Source organism: Antechinus flavipes, chromosome 2, assembly GCF_016432865.1.
Source record: "Antechinus flavipes isolate AdamAnt ecotype Samford, QLD, Australia chromosome 2, AdamAnt_v2, whole genome shotgun sequence".
Classification (NCBI taxonomy): domain Eukaryota; kingdom Metazoa; phylum Chordata; class Mammalia; order Dasyuromorphia; family Dasyuridae; genus Antechinus; species Antechinus flavipes.
The window spans coordinates 558,640,993-558,657,695 of NC_067399.1; the positions used below are offsets into that span (position 1 = coordinate 558,640,993).

Sequence of the window (16,703 nt, forward strand, 5' to 3'; positions counted from 1 at the left end):
CAGATGACATCAAGGGGAACATGTAGAAGTATTAATAGAAATGCAATCTATGTTTTCTAATTGGCATCTGTTAGAGTGACAATAAGGGAAAGAATAACTTTCAATTAGGGAATTCAAGGAGAAAGAAATGTGATGAGGGAAACCCAGATATAGGCCATTTTGAGAAAGAGTCATTTTGACTTATGGAGAAGAAGTCAAGATGTGGCTATGGTGGAGAAGCCAAGATGGTAGAGAAAGCTCTCAACCCAATGTTCCCCTCCAAACAATTTTAAAATAATAATACCTCAAATTGAATTCTGGAGTGGCAAAGTCAACAAAATACCAGTACAATATTCTTCCAGTAAAAGACAACTTAGGAGGTCAGAAAGAGGTCTGTGACATGGAGGTAAGACTTAAGCATCCATAGTTGAAACACAAATGGTATGACCAGATGGTGGCAATAGAAGCAGCAGCAGCTTCAGGAACTCTCAAACCAGAGACACTGGGAGAACTGGGAAATGGTCAGAAAAAGATTAAAAAGGACCCCTGTATTAGCAGTGGAAGTAGAATCAGTAACTGTTTGCACTGCCTATAATAACTTCAGAAGTATGGGTTCAAAGTCAAAGAGGAGCACTTTAAAGTCAAGACAGAGCAGGAGCCCTGAGGGTCAACTGTTTGATAACTGCTACTTCTAGGTCATAATTTAAGAGTGGAGAGGAGCATTTCCAGTGAAAAGAAAATAGGAGTCTTGAGGAACAGTATTATTTTTGGCACAAGTGATCAGGGACCATCCAGTATCTATTATAATCCCAAGGGATGGAGGGCTCTTTCTGGGTAAGGACCAGATCACAATCAACTTGGAAGCACCCAAAAACTAAAAAAAAAAAAAAAAAAAAAAAATCTCAGTAGTAGTTCTGAAAATAGCAATTCAAACAAATGTAAAGCTTGAGAAAGTGGCCCTCCAATCTTCCTGTCAGAAACAAATCCCAGCTCTAGCATAAAGTTTAATGATCAAGAACTCTAATAGGGGACTTCCAGGCAAGATGGCGGAGAGGAGTCACATAGCTGTATAAGCTCTGCATTTTCTCTCAGAATCCATTTTATTACAAGCCTCTGAATTACTGCTTGACTGAAAAAAAAAAAAAAACCCACAAATAGTTACCAAGAGAAGACATCCTTGAAATTCACCAGGAAAGGTCTGTTTTTGCTCAAGGGTGGGGACGGTTTTAGATTGGGCCTAGACTGAGGGCAGGCAGCGGCAGCGAGAGCATGGGAGGCAGCTCACAGCCAAGCAGACCAGAGTGGGGTGGAGTGTGACCTCAGCTGTCTCTGTGGGGGGAGCTTTGCTACAGGATTGGATACTTTGCCCTGGCAGCAAGTCAGTAACCCAGCAGAGAAGTTAAAAACACCGGGGGTGAAGAATACAACCCCAAACACCTGGAGTCACTAGGGACCGGGCCACCCCTCCCCCACAGTGTCTCAACACGCTCTCAGGGTCTCAGAGCACAGGTGCAGGATAGTACTGCTAGTGCCTCGCTGCTGCCCCGGCAGTTTGTAGAGGAAGCTCAGAAACACCACCCAGCCCCTCTCCCCAAAAAACCAGACTCCGTTTAGAGGGTTTTTCTTTTTTTCTTTTTTCTAGTTTGTCTTTGATTCTTCTCTGACAAAGTGAGCAAAAAATTGAAAAGGACCTTAACCCTTGACAGCTTCTATATTGATAGAGAGCAGACTCTAAACCCTGAGGAGACTAAAAACAGACTGTCTCCAGGTGAATCCCCAAATGAGGAGATTGTCTGTACCTCAGCACAGATGAATCTCATAAAAGAAATTAAAAAGGCTCTCACAAGAGAGCTAGAAGAAAAATGAGAAAAGGAGAGGGAGGCTTGGCAAGAGACTCTGGAGAAGTCATCCCACTTATTTAAAAACAGAGTGGATAAAGAAATCAAATCTTTGAAAAATAGGATTAGTGAACTGGAAACAGAAAATAGCTCTCTAAAAAACAAAATTGGCGAAATGGAAAAAAATTCCATAGAAAAAAGAACTCAATTGGACAATTAGAAAAAGATTTTTAAAAAATGAGTGAAGAAAATACTTCACTGAAAATCAGAATTGAACAAATGGAATTGAATGACTCGAGGAGACAAGAATAATCAGTCAAGCAAATCCAAAAAAATCAAACAATGGAAAAGAATGTGAAATACCTTCTGGGGAAAACAACAGACTTGGAAAACAGATCCAGGAGAGACAATCTGAGAATTATTGGACTCCAAGAAAAGTATGATGAAAAAAAAGAACCTGGACACTATTTTCCAGGAAATTATCAAAGAGAACTGCCCAGAAGTTATAGAAACAGAGGGTAAACTAGACATTGAAAGAATTCATCTATCACCTACTGAAAGGGATCCTAAAATCAAAACACCAAGTAATATAGTGGCCAAATGCCAGGACCCTCAGACAAAGGAAAAAATACTGCAAGTGGCTAGAAAAACCCAATTCAGGTATCAAGGAGCCACAATAAGGATGACCCAGGATCTAGCAGAATCCACATTAAAGGATCGAAGGGCCTGAAATATGATATTCTGAAAGGTTAAGGAATGTGGTATGCAACCAAAAATAACTTACCCAGCTAGAATGAGCATCTTTTTCCAAGGAAGAAGATGGACATTCAATGAAGTAAGCGAATTTCACCTATTTTTGATGAAAAAGCCAGAACTTAACAAAAAGTTTGAACTACAAATATAGAACTCAAGAGAAATCTAAAAAGGTAAAGATTAATCTTGGGAACTATATTTCTGCTATAAAGATGTATAAAGAACACATATATACCTTGTTCTAGAAACTAGATGTGGAAAGGACATTGTACCAGAAAAAGGGTAAAGTAGGGGTACTACATCTCATAAAGAGGCAAAGGAAACCTATTATATCTGAGAGAAAGAATGGAGAGGGATGAATATAGTGGGTATCTTACTGCCTGCAGAATTGGCTTTAAAAGAAAAATTTTAGACATATTCAATTTATGATGAAACTTCTCCCACCTCATTGAAAAGTGAGAACGAAAAAGTGAAAAGGGAAGGAATAAGCTAAGCGGAAGGGAATACAGAAACTGGGAGGGAAAGGAGTAAGATAGGGGGAGGAACTCTAAGGTGGGGAAGAGATACTAAAAAGGGAGGGCTGTGAGAAGCAAGTGGTGCTCACAAGCTTAATACTGGGAAGGGGTGTAAAGGGAAAAGAAGGGAGAAAAGCATAAACAGAGGCTAACAAGATGGCAAGTAATACAGAATTGGTCATTTTAACCATAAATGTGAACGGGGTAAATTCCCCCATAAAGAGGAAGCAGTTAGCAGAATGGATTAAAAGCCAGAATCCTACAATATGTTGTTTACAGGAAAGACACCTGAAGCAGGGAGATACATGCAGGTTAAAGATAAAAGGTTGGAGCAAAATCTACTATGCTTCAGGTGAAGTCAAAAAAGCAGGGGTAGCCATCCTGATCTCAGATCAAGCTAAAGCAAAAATTGATCTAATCAAAAGAGATAAGGAAGGGCACTATATCTTGCTAAAGGGTAGCATGGATAATGAAGCAATATCAATATTAAATATATATGCACTAAGTGGTGTAGCATCTAAATTCTTAAAAGAGCAATTAAGAGAATTGCAAGAAGAAACAGACAGCAAAACTATAATAGTGGGAGATCTCAACCTTGCACTCTCAGAATTAGATAAATCAAACCACAAAATAAATAAGAAAGAAGTCAAAGAGGTAAATAAAATACTAGAAAAATTAGATATGACAGATCTCTGGAGAAAATGTAATGGAGACAGAAAGGAGTACACATTCTTTTCAGCAGTTCATGGAATCTATACAAAAATTGACCATATATTAGCACATAAAAACCTCAAACTCAAATGCAGTAAGGCAGCAATAGTAAATGCATCCTTTTCAGACCACAATGTAATGAAAATTACATTCAACAAAAAGCCAGGGGAAAATAGACCAAAAAATAATGGGAAACTAAATAATCTCATACTAAAGAATGATTGGGTGAAACAGCAATTCATAGACATAATAAATAACTTCACCCAAGAAAATGATAATAATGAGACATCATACCAAAATGTATGGGATGCAGCCAAAGTGGTAATAAGGGGAAATGTCATATCTCTAGAGGCCTATCTGTATAAAATAGAGAAAGAGAAGGTCAATGAATTGGGTTTGCAACTAAAAATGCTAGAAAAGGAACAAATTAAAAACCCCCAGTCAAACACTAAACTTGAAATTCTAAAAATAAAAGGAGAGATCAATAAAACTGAAAGTAAAATAACTATTGAGTTAATAAAACTAAGAGTTGGTTCTATGAAAAAACCAACAAAATAGACAAACCATTAGTAAATCTGATTAAAAAAGGAAAGAGGAAAATCAAATTGTTAGTCTTAAAAATGAAAAGGGAGAACTCGCCACTAACGAAGAGGAAATTAGAGCAATAATTAGGAGTTACTTTGTCCAACTTTATGCCAATAAATTCCACAACTTAAATGAAATAGAAGAATACCTCCAAAAATATAGCTTGCCCAAACTAACAGAGGAAGAAGTAAATATCCTAAACAATCCCATCTCAGAAAAAGAAATAGAACAAACTATCAATAAACTCCCTAATAAAAAATCCCCAGGACCAGATGGAATTACATGTCAATTCTACCAAACATTTAAAGAACAATTAACTCCAATGCTAAATAAACTATTTGAAAAAAATAGGGATTGAAAGAGTCCTACCAAACTCCTTTTATGACACAGACATGGTACTGATACCTAAACCAGGTAGGTTGAAAACAGAGAACAAAAATTATAGACCAATCTCTCTTATGAATATTGATGCTAAAATCTTAAATAAAATAATAGCAAAAAGATTACAGAAAATCATCCCCAGGATAATACACTATGACCAAGTAGGATTTATACCAGGAATGCAGGGCTGGTTCAATATTAGGAAAACTATTAGCATAATTGACTATATCAATAACCAAACAAACAAAAACCATATGATCATCTCAATAGATGCAGAAAAAGCATTTGATAAAATCCAACATCCATTCCTAATAAAAATACTTGAGAGCATAGGAATAAATGGACTTTTCCTTAAAATAGTCAGGAGCATATATTTAAAACCATCAGTAAGCATCAAATGCAATGGGGAAAAACTGGAACCTTTCCCAGTAAGATCTGGAGTGAAGCAAGGTTGCCCACTATCACCATTATTATTCAATATTGTGTTAGAAACACTAGCCTCGGCAATAAGAGTGGAGAAAGATATTAAAGAATTAAAGTAGGCAATGAGGAAACCAAACTATCACTCTTTGCAGATGATATGATGGTATACCTAGAGACCCCCAGAGATTCTACTAAAAAGCTATTAGAAATAATTCATAACTTTAGCAAAGCTGCAGGATACAAAATAAATCCCCATAAATCCTCAGCATTTTTATACATCACCAACAAAACCCAACAGCAAGAGATACAAAGAGAAATTCCATTCAGAATAACTGTTGATAGCATAAAATATTTGGGAATCTATCTACCAAAAAAAAAGTCAGGAATTATATGAGCAAAATTACAAAAAAACTTTCCACACAAATAAAGTCAGACTTAAATAATTGGAAAAAATCTTAAGTGCTCTTGGATAGTCTGAGCGAATATAATAAAGATGACAATAATCCCTAAACTAATCTATTTATTTAGTGTTATACCAATCAGACTTCCAAGAAAATATTTTAATGATCTAGAAAAAATAACAACAAAATTCATATGGAATAATAAAAAGTCGAGAATCTCAAGGGAATTAATAAAAAAAAAATCAAATGAAGGTGGCCTAGCTGTACCTGATCTAAGATTATATTATAAAGCAGCAGTCACCAAAACCATTTGGTATTGGCTAAGAAATAGCTTAATTGATCAGTGGAAAAGGTTAGGTTCACAAGACAGAATAGTCAACTATAGCAATCTAGTGTTTAACAAAGCTAAAGATCCTAACTTTTGGGATAAGAATTCATTATTTGATAAAAAAAACTGCTGGCATAACTGGAAATTAGTAGAAATTAGGCATGGACCCACACTTAACACCATATACCAAGATAAGATCAAAATGGGTCCATGACCTAGGCATAAAGAACAAGAATATGAATAAACTGGAGGAACATAGGATAGTTTATCTCTCAGACTTGTGGAGGAGAAAGAAATTTGTGACCAAAGATGAACTAGAGACCATTACTGCTCACAAAATAGAAAATTTTGATTATATCAAATTAAAAAGCCTTTGTACAAACAAAACTAATGCAAACAAGATTAGAAGGGAAGCAACAAACTGGGAAAACATCTTCACAGTTAAAGGTTCTGATAAAGACCTCATTTCCAAAATATATATAGAGAACTGACTCAAATTTATAAGAAATCAAGCCATTCTCCAATTGATAAATGGTCAAAGGATATGAACAGACAATTTTCAGAGGATGAAATTGAAACTATTACCACTCATATGAAAGAGTGTTCCAAATCATTATTGATCAGAGAAATGCAAATTAAGACAACTCTGAGATACCACTATACACTTGTCAGATTGGCTAAGATGACAGGAAAAAATAATGATGAATGTTGGAGGGGATGCGGGAAAACTGGTTCACTAATGCATTGTTGGTGGAGTTGTGAATGAATCCAACCATTCTGGAGAGCAATCTGGAATTATGCCCAAAAAGTTATCAAAATGTGCATACCCTTTGATCCAGCAGTGCTACTACCGGGCTTATATCCCAAAGAAATACTAAAGAAGGGAAAGGGATCTGTATGTCCCAAAATGTTTGTGGCAGCCCCGTTTGTAGTGGCTAGAAACTGGAAATTGAATGGATGCCCATCAATTGGAGAATGGCTGGGTAAACTGTGGTATATGAATGTTATGGAATATTATTGTTCTGTAAGAAATGAACAGCAGGATGAATACTGAGAGGCTTGGGGAGACTTACATGAACTGATTCTAAGTGAAATGAGCAGAACCAGCAGATCATTATACACTTCAACAACGATTTTGTATGAGGATGTATTCTGATAGAAGTGGATTTCTTTGACAAAGAGACCTAACTCAGTTTCAATTGATAAATAATGGACAGAAACAGCTACATCCAAAGAAAGAACACTGGGAAATCAATGTGAACTATTTGCATTTTTGTTTTTCTTCCCAGGTTATTTTTACCTTCTGAATCCAATTCTCCCTGTGCAACAAGAGAACTGTTCGGTTCTGTAAATGTGTATTGTATCTAGTATATACTGCAACATATCTAACATATATAGGATTGCTTGCTATCTAGGGGACGGGGTGGAGGGAGGGAGGGGAAAAATCAGAACAGAAGCGAGTGCAAGGGATAATGTTGTAAAAAAATTACCCTGGCATGGATTCTGTCAATATAAAGTAATTATTAAATAAAATAAAAAAAAAGAATGCCTGAAAGTGCTGTTTTACATTAAATAAACATCCCCTTCCCTACTGAAGGATTATATTTTATTTTGCAGGATAGGTGATTCTTGGTTGTAATCTCAGCTATATTGTCTTCCAGAATATCATATTCCAAGCTCTCCTTTCATTTTGAGTAAAAGATGTTAAATATCATGTGATCCTGGTTGTGACTTCATAATATCAGAGCCATTTCTTTATAACTGCTTGAAATAGTTGCTGCTTTATATGCAAAACCTTTGCAATTTTGCTATAATGTTCCTGGAAGTTTACTTTTTGCGGTGTCTTTTAGGAGGTAACCAGTGGATTCTTTGAATTTCTATTTTCCCTTTTAATTATAAGATATTGAAAGAGTTTTCTTTTATAATTTCCTGCAATATGCTATCTAGGATTTTTCTTTGGTTATGTCTTTCATGAAATTGAATAATTAGTAAATGGATTCTCTTAAATCTATTTTCCAAGTAAGTTGTTTCCAATGATATATTTGACATTATCCTCAATTTTTTTTTCATTCTTTTAATGGAGTTTTTTTTTGTTTGTTTGTTTGTTTTTGTATCATGAAATCAGCTTCCAGTTGCCCAATTTTAATTTTTAAGGAATTATTTTCTTCAAAGAATTTTTGTATTCATTTTTACCATTTGGTCAATTCTGCTTTTTAAGAACTTGTTTTTATCAGTAAATTTTTATACTTTTTTATTTTTTGGGGGGGCAATTCTGTTTTTAAGGTATTAATTTTTTTTAGTATATTTTTGTGCTATTTCACTAGTCTTAATTTTCTAGCTGGTGCTATGTATAGAAATAAAACAGAAACTTTTAATGATGAAATTAGCAATATAATTTGAGACTTTCAGGGGAAAATATTAAAGAATGAAAATTTAGAATCACAAATACAAAATATTATTAAATAGTACTTTGTCCTAAAAAAAAAAATGAGCTAGTTTAACTCAACAAGTCCATGAAATTAAAAAGGCTATTTGAATAAAGATGAAAGGGGGGGAGGAGAAGGATCTAGTATAAAATACAACTGACCTAGAAAAGAGGTAAAACACACACACAAAAAAATTAGAATCATTAGAATCTTTTCAAGATATATGAGGAACCGATCCAAATTTATGAGTATAAGAACCATTTTATAGTCAAAAAGTTTGAAGAGGAGGTTGTTTTTTGTTTTCTTTGGGTTTTTTTTTTTAGGATTTTTTATTTAAGCTTTTTATTTTCAAAACATATGCATAGATAATTTTCCACATTCACCCTTGTAAAACCTTGTGTTCTAAATTGTTTTTTCCTCCTTTCCTCCTAACCTCTTCTCTTAGAAGGCCAATAATCCATTACATGTTAAGGAATTTATGACCAAAGAAGAACTAGAGATCATCACTGATCACACAATAGAAAATTTTGATTATATAAAACTGAAAAGTTTTTGTACAAACAAAACTAATGCAGACAAGATTAAAAGGGAGGCAATAAACTGGGAAAGTATTTTTTACAGTCAAAGATACTGATAAAGGACTCATTTCCAAAATATATAGAGAATTGATTCTAATTTATAAGAAATCAAGCCATTCTTCAATTGATAAATGGTCAAAGAATATGAACAGACAATTCCCAGATGAAGAAATTGAAACTATTTCTAGCCATATGAAAAGATGCTCCAGATTAATCAGAGAAATAGAAATTAAGACAACTCTGAGATACCACTACACACCTGTCAGACTGGCTAGAATGACAGAGAAAGATAATGCGGAATGTTGGAGGGAATGTGGGAAAACAGGGACACTAATACATTGTTGGTGGAATTGTGAATACATCCAACCATTCTGGAGAACAATTTGGAACTATGCTCAAAAAGTTATCAAACTATGCATACCCTTTGATCCAGTAGTGTTACTACTGGGCTTATATCCCAAAGAGATCATAAAGAAGAGAAAGGGATCTGTATGTGCACAAATGTTTGTGGCAGCCCTCTTTGTAGTGGCCAGAAACTGGAAATGAGTAGATGCTCATCAATTGGAGAATAGCTGAATAAATTGTATATGAATATTATGGAATATTATTGTTCAGTAAGAAATGACCAACAGGTCATTTTCTGAAATGATTTCAGAAAGACCTGGAGAGACTTACACGAACTGATGCTAAGTGAAACAAACAGGGCCAGGAGATCACCATATACTTCAACAACAATACTATGTGATGATCAATTCTGATGGACCTGGCCATCTTCAGCAATGAGATGAACCAAATCAGTACCAATGGAGCAGTAATGAACTGAAACAGCTATGCCCAGCAAAAGAACTCTGGGAGATGACTAAGAACCATTACATTGAATTCCCGATCCCTATATTTTTGCCTGCCAGCATTTTGGATTTCCTTCACAGGCTAATTGTACAATATTTCAGAGTCCAATTTTTTTTGTACAGCGAAATAATGGTTTGGTCATGTATACTTATTTTGTATTTAATTTATACTTTAATATATTTAACATCTACTGGTCATCCTGCCATCTAGAGGAGGGGGTAGGGGGAAGGAGGGGAAAAATTGGAACAAAACATTTGGCAACTGTCAATGCTGTAAAATTACCCATACATATAACTTGTAAATAAAAAGGTATTTAAAAATGTAAAAAAAAAGAAAATAAAAGTTGTCCCATTCCCTCTTCAAAAAAAAAAAAGAAAGAAAGAAAGAAAAGAAAAAGAAAAAGAAAAAGAAATGATGAGCAGGATGAATACAGAGAGGCTTGGAGAGACTTACATGAACTGATGCTAAGTGAAATGAGCAGATCCAAGAGATCATTATATACTTCAACAACGATACTGTTTGAGGATGTATTCTGATGGAAGTGGATTTCTTTGACAAAGAAAGATCTAACTCAGTTTGAATTGATCAATGATGGGCAGAAGCAGCTACACCCAAAGAAAGAACAATGGAAAATGAATGCAAACTGTTTGCATTTTTGTTTTTCTTCCTGGGTTATTTTTACCTTCTGAATCCAATTCTTCCTGTGTAACAAGAGAACTCTTCAGTTCTACACACATATATTGTATCTAGGATATACTGTGGTATATCTAACATGTATAGGACTGCTTGGGGAGTCTGGGGGAGGAGGGTAGAGGGAGAGAGGGAAAAAGTCAGAACAGAAGTGAGTGCAAGGGATAATGTTGTAAAAAAATTACCCTGGCATGGTTTCTGTCAATAAAAAGTTATAATTATAAAAAAAGGGTTGAAAATCAAGATTTCAGACAAGATAGCATTAAAAATAGATATGTTTAAAACAGATAATAAGAAAACTGCATCGTGTTTCTACAGGGCTTATACCCCAAAAAGATACTAAAGAAAGGAAAGGGACCTGTATGTGCCAAAATGTTTGTGGCAGCCCTGTTTGTAGTAGCTAGAAGCTGGAAAATGAAAGGATGCCCATCAGTTGGAGAATGGTTGAGTAAATTGTGGTATGTGAATGTTATGGAATATTATCGTTCTGTAAGAAATGACCAGCAGGATGAATACAGAGAGGACTGGCGAGACTTACATGAACTGATGCTACGTAAAATGAGTAGAACCAGGAGATCATTATATACTCAACAATGATACTGTATGAGGATGTATTTTGATGGAAGTGGATCTCTTTGATAAAGAGATCTAATTCAGTTTCAATAGATCAAGGATGGACAGAAGCAGCTACACCCAAAGAAAGAACACTGGGAAATGAATCTAAACTGCTTGCATTTTTGTTTTTCCTCCCGGGTTATTTCTACCTTCTGAATTCAATTCTCCCTGTGCAACAAGAAAGCTGTTCAGTTCTGCACACATATATTGTATCTAGGATATACTGTAACATATTCAACATGTAAAGGACTGCTTGCCATCTAGGGCAGCGAGTGGAGGGAGGGAGGGGAAAAATCGGAACAGAAGTGAATGCAAGGGATAATGCTGTAAAAAAAAATTATCCTGGCATGGGTTCTATCAATAAAAAGTTATTAAAAAAAAAAGAAAACTGCATCATGCTTAATAGTGCCATAAATAATAAAACAATTTATATTTATGTATACCAAATGGCATAGATTCTAAGTACTTATTGAAGAAACTAATTTAATGATAGGGAGGAATAGACATCAAAACCATGATAGTTGAAGACTTCAATGAAATCCTTTTTAGACTAGTCAAATATTACAAAAGGATCAAGTTAAGAAGTTAAATCTCTAATTAGGATTTTTGGAAGGTGAGATACAGTATGTCTCTATAGATTACTGAATTTTTTTTAAAAAGAGAAATCAAAATTTTCCATGTGCCAAAATGTTTAAAATATAGCCAAAGCAGTCCTTAAGAGAACATTCCCATCCTTAAAAAAAAAAAAAAAATTATTTCATGTCTGATAGTACCTTTTGAAGCTTCTAGGTGGCATAATGGATAGAATATGGAATCTAGAATTAGGAAAACTTGAATTTAAACATCTTGCTTCAGATGTTTCCTAATTGTATGACTGGTTAAATTATTTGGCTTCTTTTACCTTCAGTCTCTTTATTGATAAAAGAATGGCATTCAACTCAAGAAACTCTAAGGTGTACCAGTTGGTCTTAAGGGAAACCAGGAAATAGAATAGGTAGTTGGGTGGGGTTAGAGCATTTCAAGAGGACAATATGAAAATACAGAGTCATGAGATAGAGGAGTATTAATTAGTGACGCTAGATCCTAGAGTTCTAGGATTTAGGCAGAAAACACATTGTGACAAAACTATAAAGAAAGAGTAGATATTCTTTTAGAGCAGGAAATATTTTGCCTTTTTAAAATCCTCTGTTAATAAAAGTTTGCTGAATGACCATGTCAGTCCCCTATTTTGTAAATTTTGGTGACTCCCTATTCCCTCCAGGATTAAATGTAAAAAATCTCTGCTTGGTCTTTAGATCTCTTCACATAATATAGTTACCATATTTTTTTTTCCATGTTGATTATGTTACTCTTTTTCTTATGAGCAAAATCCTACTTCTCTCTGTTTCTTGCAGATGATTTAGCATTTTTCTCTGTGTTTTTGTAGGGCTAACTACTTGCCAAATAGATGTACCTCAAATTCTTCACAGAAAAAGTTGGTTTTTGTGTTTTTGTTTTTTAACTTCAAGATGAAGCTAAGGTATCATCTTCCACATAAAGACTTTGTTGATTCTCGCTGCTAACATCATTTTTTATTAGCTACAATGTTTCTAACCATGGAAGTATTGTGATTCTAAAAAAAAAAATGAGGTTTTATGTATGATATGCCATTTTGTGTGGCTAAAGTGGGGTAGAAAAGATCACTGGACTTGAGGAAATGGAAGTTGATTGAGTGATAATCAACACTAATTTTGTAGTCCTCTAAAGTGATAGAAGTAGATGGGATGGAGAGTAAGACTATTAAAGTCTGGAATAATTTGACTATCTAGAAGACTTCTATTTTTTTAAGAATAAAGAACAGTATATTTCATAATACTCTGGGGTTCATTTGTCTAGCTACCTGTGCTAGTAGAAGATTTTTTTTTTCTGGGTAGCTCCAAAGTATGTCAGAAAATTCCTGTTAATGCACAGTTGGGCATTTGGCATTTGAAGGCAGTGAATAAGATTTACCTTTATCAAAATGTGAATTCTACTAAGGGGAATATAAACGATGAGGTGTGAAAATTTGTCCTTGACCTAGTATAATGAATTGAACTAAATGTAATTCTTTTATCATAAGAAAAGAAACACTTAATATTTTAAAACTTTTAAAAAATGGAATTCTTCTAAATAAAGTATTTCTATGCTTATGCAGACCTCACAAGCAGTGCAAACAGAAATGGGAATTGAAATGACAAGAATTTACCTCTTGTCCACAAAGGAAGGTGGTGGTGGTGGGGGGGAAGGGAGGCTTTCATGTCCAGATAAGGAAATAAATGAATTTGTGATGACCCGGTTTAAGTCAGTGTGTTCAATACATTTCCATTCACACTAATTCAGACTGGCTTTTTTAATACATATATATAAATTATAGATATATATTCAGAAGAATAGGAAATAATTATAAAAAAGGACAAGAAAATATGAAATAGTTGGATAGAGTACATCTGGTTTTTGAATTCCACCACTGTCATATACTTGTGTCAGTATGGGAAAGCCCCATGACTTCTCACCAGCCTTACCATGAGCCTCCTCATCAGCAAAATAAGGATCCTACCTCACACAGTTATTATAAGACTCAAATGATATAACTTATGTAAAATGCTTTGTAAATTATGCCATGTAAATATCAGGTATCATTGACAAGAAAATTTGGTTTTAGTTTGTTTATTTTTATTTTTAATTAGCCTTTTGATGAGATCATATAGGAAGACTGCAATTTGAAAAGTCTAAGGAATAAATCTATTCAAGTTATACCATATATTGTCAATGTATTCACATTTCGGAAGGGGTTGTGATGAAGGAGAAGAGATGATTATAGCAGGCAGGGAGTAAAGGAGTGGATAATAGCCAGGAAGTGACTTTTTACTTTATCCCTAATTAAAGGGAAAGTATTAAACATTTTTAGAAGTCTAAATTAAGAGATATTGACCATTTGTTTGGCAGTTAATCATGCTATTTTCACATTGTTTTTTTTTTTTCTTTTTAAAATTTTTGACCTTGATCTCTCTAAGGCTGTAACATCAAGTCACACCGAATTATCCTAAACAATCCACAGTGAACTAGGAAGAGAGTGTTGCTCACCAAGCCACAGAAAGCAAGAACTCGGAGTTAGAAGGGTCAGCAAAACCTTATGAGCCATGTTTCTCAGCCAATTAAATTCATTCAGGGCCAGGATTCTGGGGGGAAAAAAAAACCTGAACTATCATTTCCTGTTTTTATCTCCCTCTCTCCTTTCTTCACTCTCTCTCTCCCTTTCTCCATCCCCCCCCTCCATTCCTCCCCCTCTTCCTTCTTTCTGCCTTCCTTCCTACCTCCCTTCCTACCTCCCTTCCTACCTTCCTTCCTTCCTTCCTTTCTTCCTTCTCTGGCACATAGTAAGTACTATATAAATGTAAATTATTGTTTTTATTAGTGCTGCTTTTTCTTTCTTTCCTTTCTTTTTTTCCCACTCTTGTTTGCCTTTCCTGCTTCCTTCCTTTTTTTTTCTCTGTCTCTCTCTATGTCTGTCTTATAATTGTAGAAACATTTCTATTCTCACAAAGAGGAGAAAGATTGAAGACATTTGTTTAAATGTGATTGAATTTGTTGGTTAATTCTGAGATATCCGAGAATCATTCTAAACACCAGTTAAAAGATAAAACAGGGATCAATTATACTTCAGAATGCCTTTATATCCCTTCCTAAAATGAATAGGAATGGTTATAATACCATGACTAGTGCTAGGCATATATAATATTGGAGCAGGAAATGAGATAATTACTAACATAATTCCATTAAAATTCATTTTTGACTCATTATCTGCATATTGCTCTGACAAAAAAATATCTTGGGGCATCCAAGTTATTTCTGTAATTGTCTTGATTTTTAAATTTTCTTATGTGTGTAAATATTGTCAAAATCTTGATTATGAAAGAAATACTGTATCATTTGAATCAAAACTATTGTTAAAGTTCATATAGAATCCCCCAGAAAGAATGATAGAGACAAAGCAAAGTGATCAAAAGAGGCTTGAAGTGATGTGATGTCTGCAAAGAAGCAAGAGCAAGGCTACCGGGGCAAGGGCTGCTGGAGCTGGAGATGACCTACTACTCATGCCACAACTAAGCTCCTATTTCTGTGACATCATTGATAGCTATGTCTCTGTACTCCAAAACTCACTACAGGCAGCACCAGGAGCACGACTTCCCTTTTCTGTGTCAGATGTGCCTGGAAGAAAATTCCTTCATCCAAATGACCAAAGAAAAGTATGGAAAGGAATGCAAAATTTGTGCCAGGCCATTCTTAGAATCCAGCTGGTGTTCTCATACATTTTAAGAAGATTGAATTGTGCCAGACTTATAGCAAGCTCAAAAATGTTTACCAGATTTACCTTTTGGACCTAGAATATGATTACCTATTCAAGTCCAAGATGCAGAACTGTCCTTTGAGGATGACATGTGTAAATCTGATATGAATAAAGACTACTACATTCAGAATGTTAAGTAAGAAATGTCTAACTGGGATGAAACTCAGCTAGTTGGTGTTCCTGGAAAGGCTACAGATATCAGCAATATGCTGCTAAAATTAGCTGAGATTGTCCTTTACTACTAGAATCACCATTACATTTGTTCCTTCTGGAGAATGTAGAAGAGAAGAGTATCTGTACAGACATCAGAAGCCGGCAGACCCTGATGTTCCTTTTTTTTTTTTTTTTTTTTATCAGAACATCAAATCACTATTGTGATATTAAACAAGCTTCAATAATGGACCCATCAGATGATAAGACCATTACTATACTCTATGTTGGTAGCTTGGGAGATACAATCAGTTAGATTGATCACCTTTACCAGTATGGTGTGATCCAAATCAAATCAGTTGTACAAATAGCAATGTGCTTTCAACACATTTTTCTAAATGTTTTCTAAACTTTTTCTAAAAGTTTTCTAAACTTTTCTAAAAGACAAGCTTCAGAAATGGCTGCTGAGAAGTCCTTCAACAAACTGATTTTAATTGGATGCATACTCAGTGTGAAATGGGGAAGATCCCAGCCAGCCAAAGGATAAGAAAAGGGGAAAAAAGTAACTATGGATTCTGGAATTAAACTGGAGCCTGTCCCAAGACTTCCTGGAGATCCTCTTCCTCCTTCAGCAGCTGAAGAAGTCTCTGCCAATTATTTTAATCTCCTCCCAGTTGTGCCCCAGCAGTGGTTAATATTGCTCTGTTCCCTCCTCCTGAGATTACTTCCACCCCAGCAGATTTTGGACTACACATATTCTACCCAAAGGGGCTACTACAGCCTTTCATGTGAACTCCAGGACATCCACTGTATTCAGAATCCCCAGAAAATGGGGGTTCATGCAGGAAAGCACAGTAGTCCCAAACATTTTGCTATAGTGGATGAGCTTTGAAAAGAAAAACAATTTAGAAATGTAATGACTAAATCTTAGAATTAAAAAACAAAAAGGGGGTTATGACTTGTAGTAAGGAGAAGAGACCTGGAGTCTAATAATGATTCTCGAAGGAAATTTTAAACCTACATACACACACACACATATACATACATGCACACATATACATCACATATTACATGTTAGCCAATCATACTAATGCCAACCATTATACTTCTATGAT

General features: G+C 34.9%; 1 pseudogene; it reads left to right on the plus strand.

The window, feature by feature from the left end:
- Positions 1-430: 430 nt before the first annotated feature.
- Positions 431-16,380, plus strand: LOC127546898 (pre-mRNA-splicing factor RBM22-like; annotated as a pseudogene).
- The last annotated feature ends 323 nt before the right edge of the window (positions 16,381-16,703 follow it).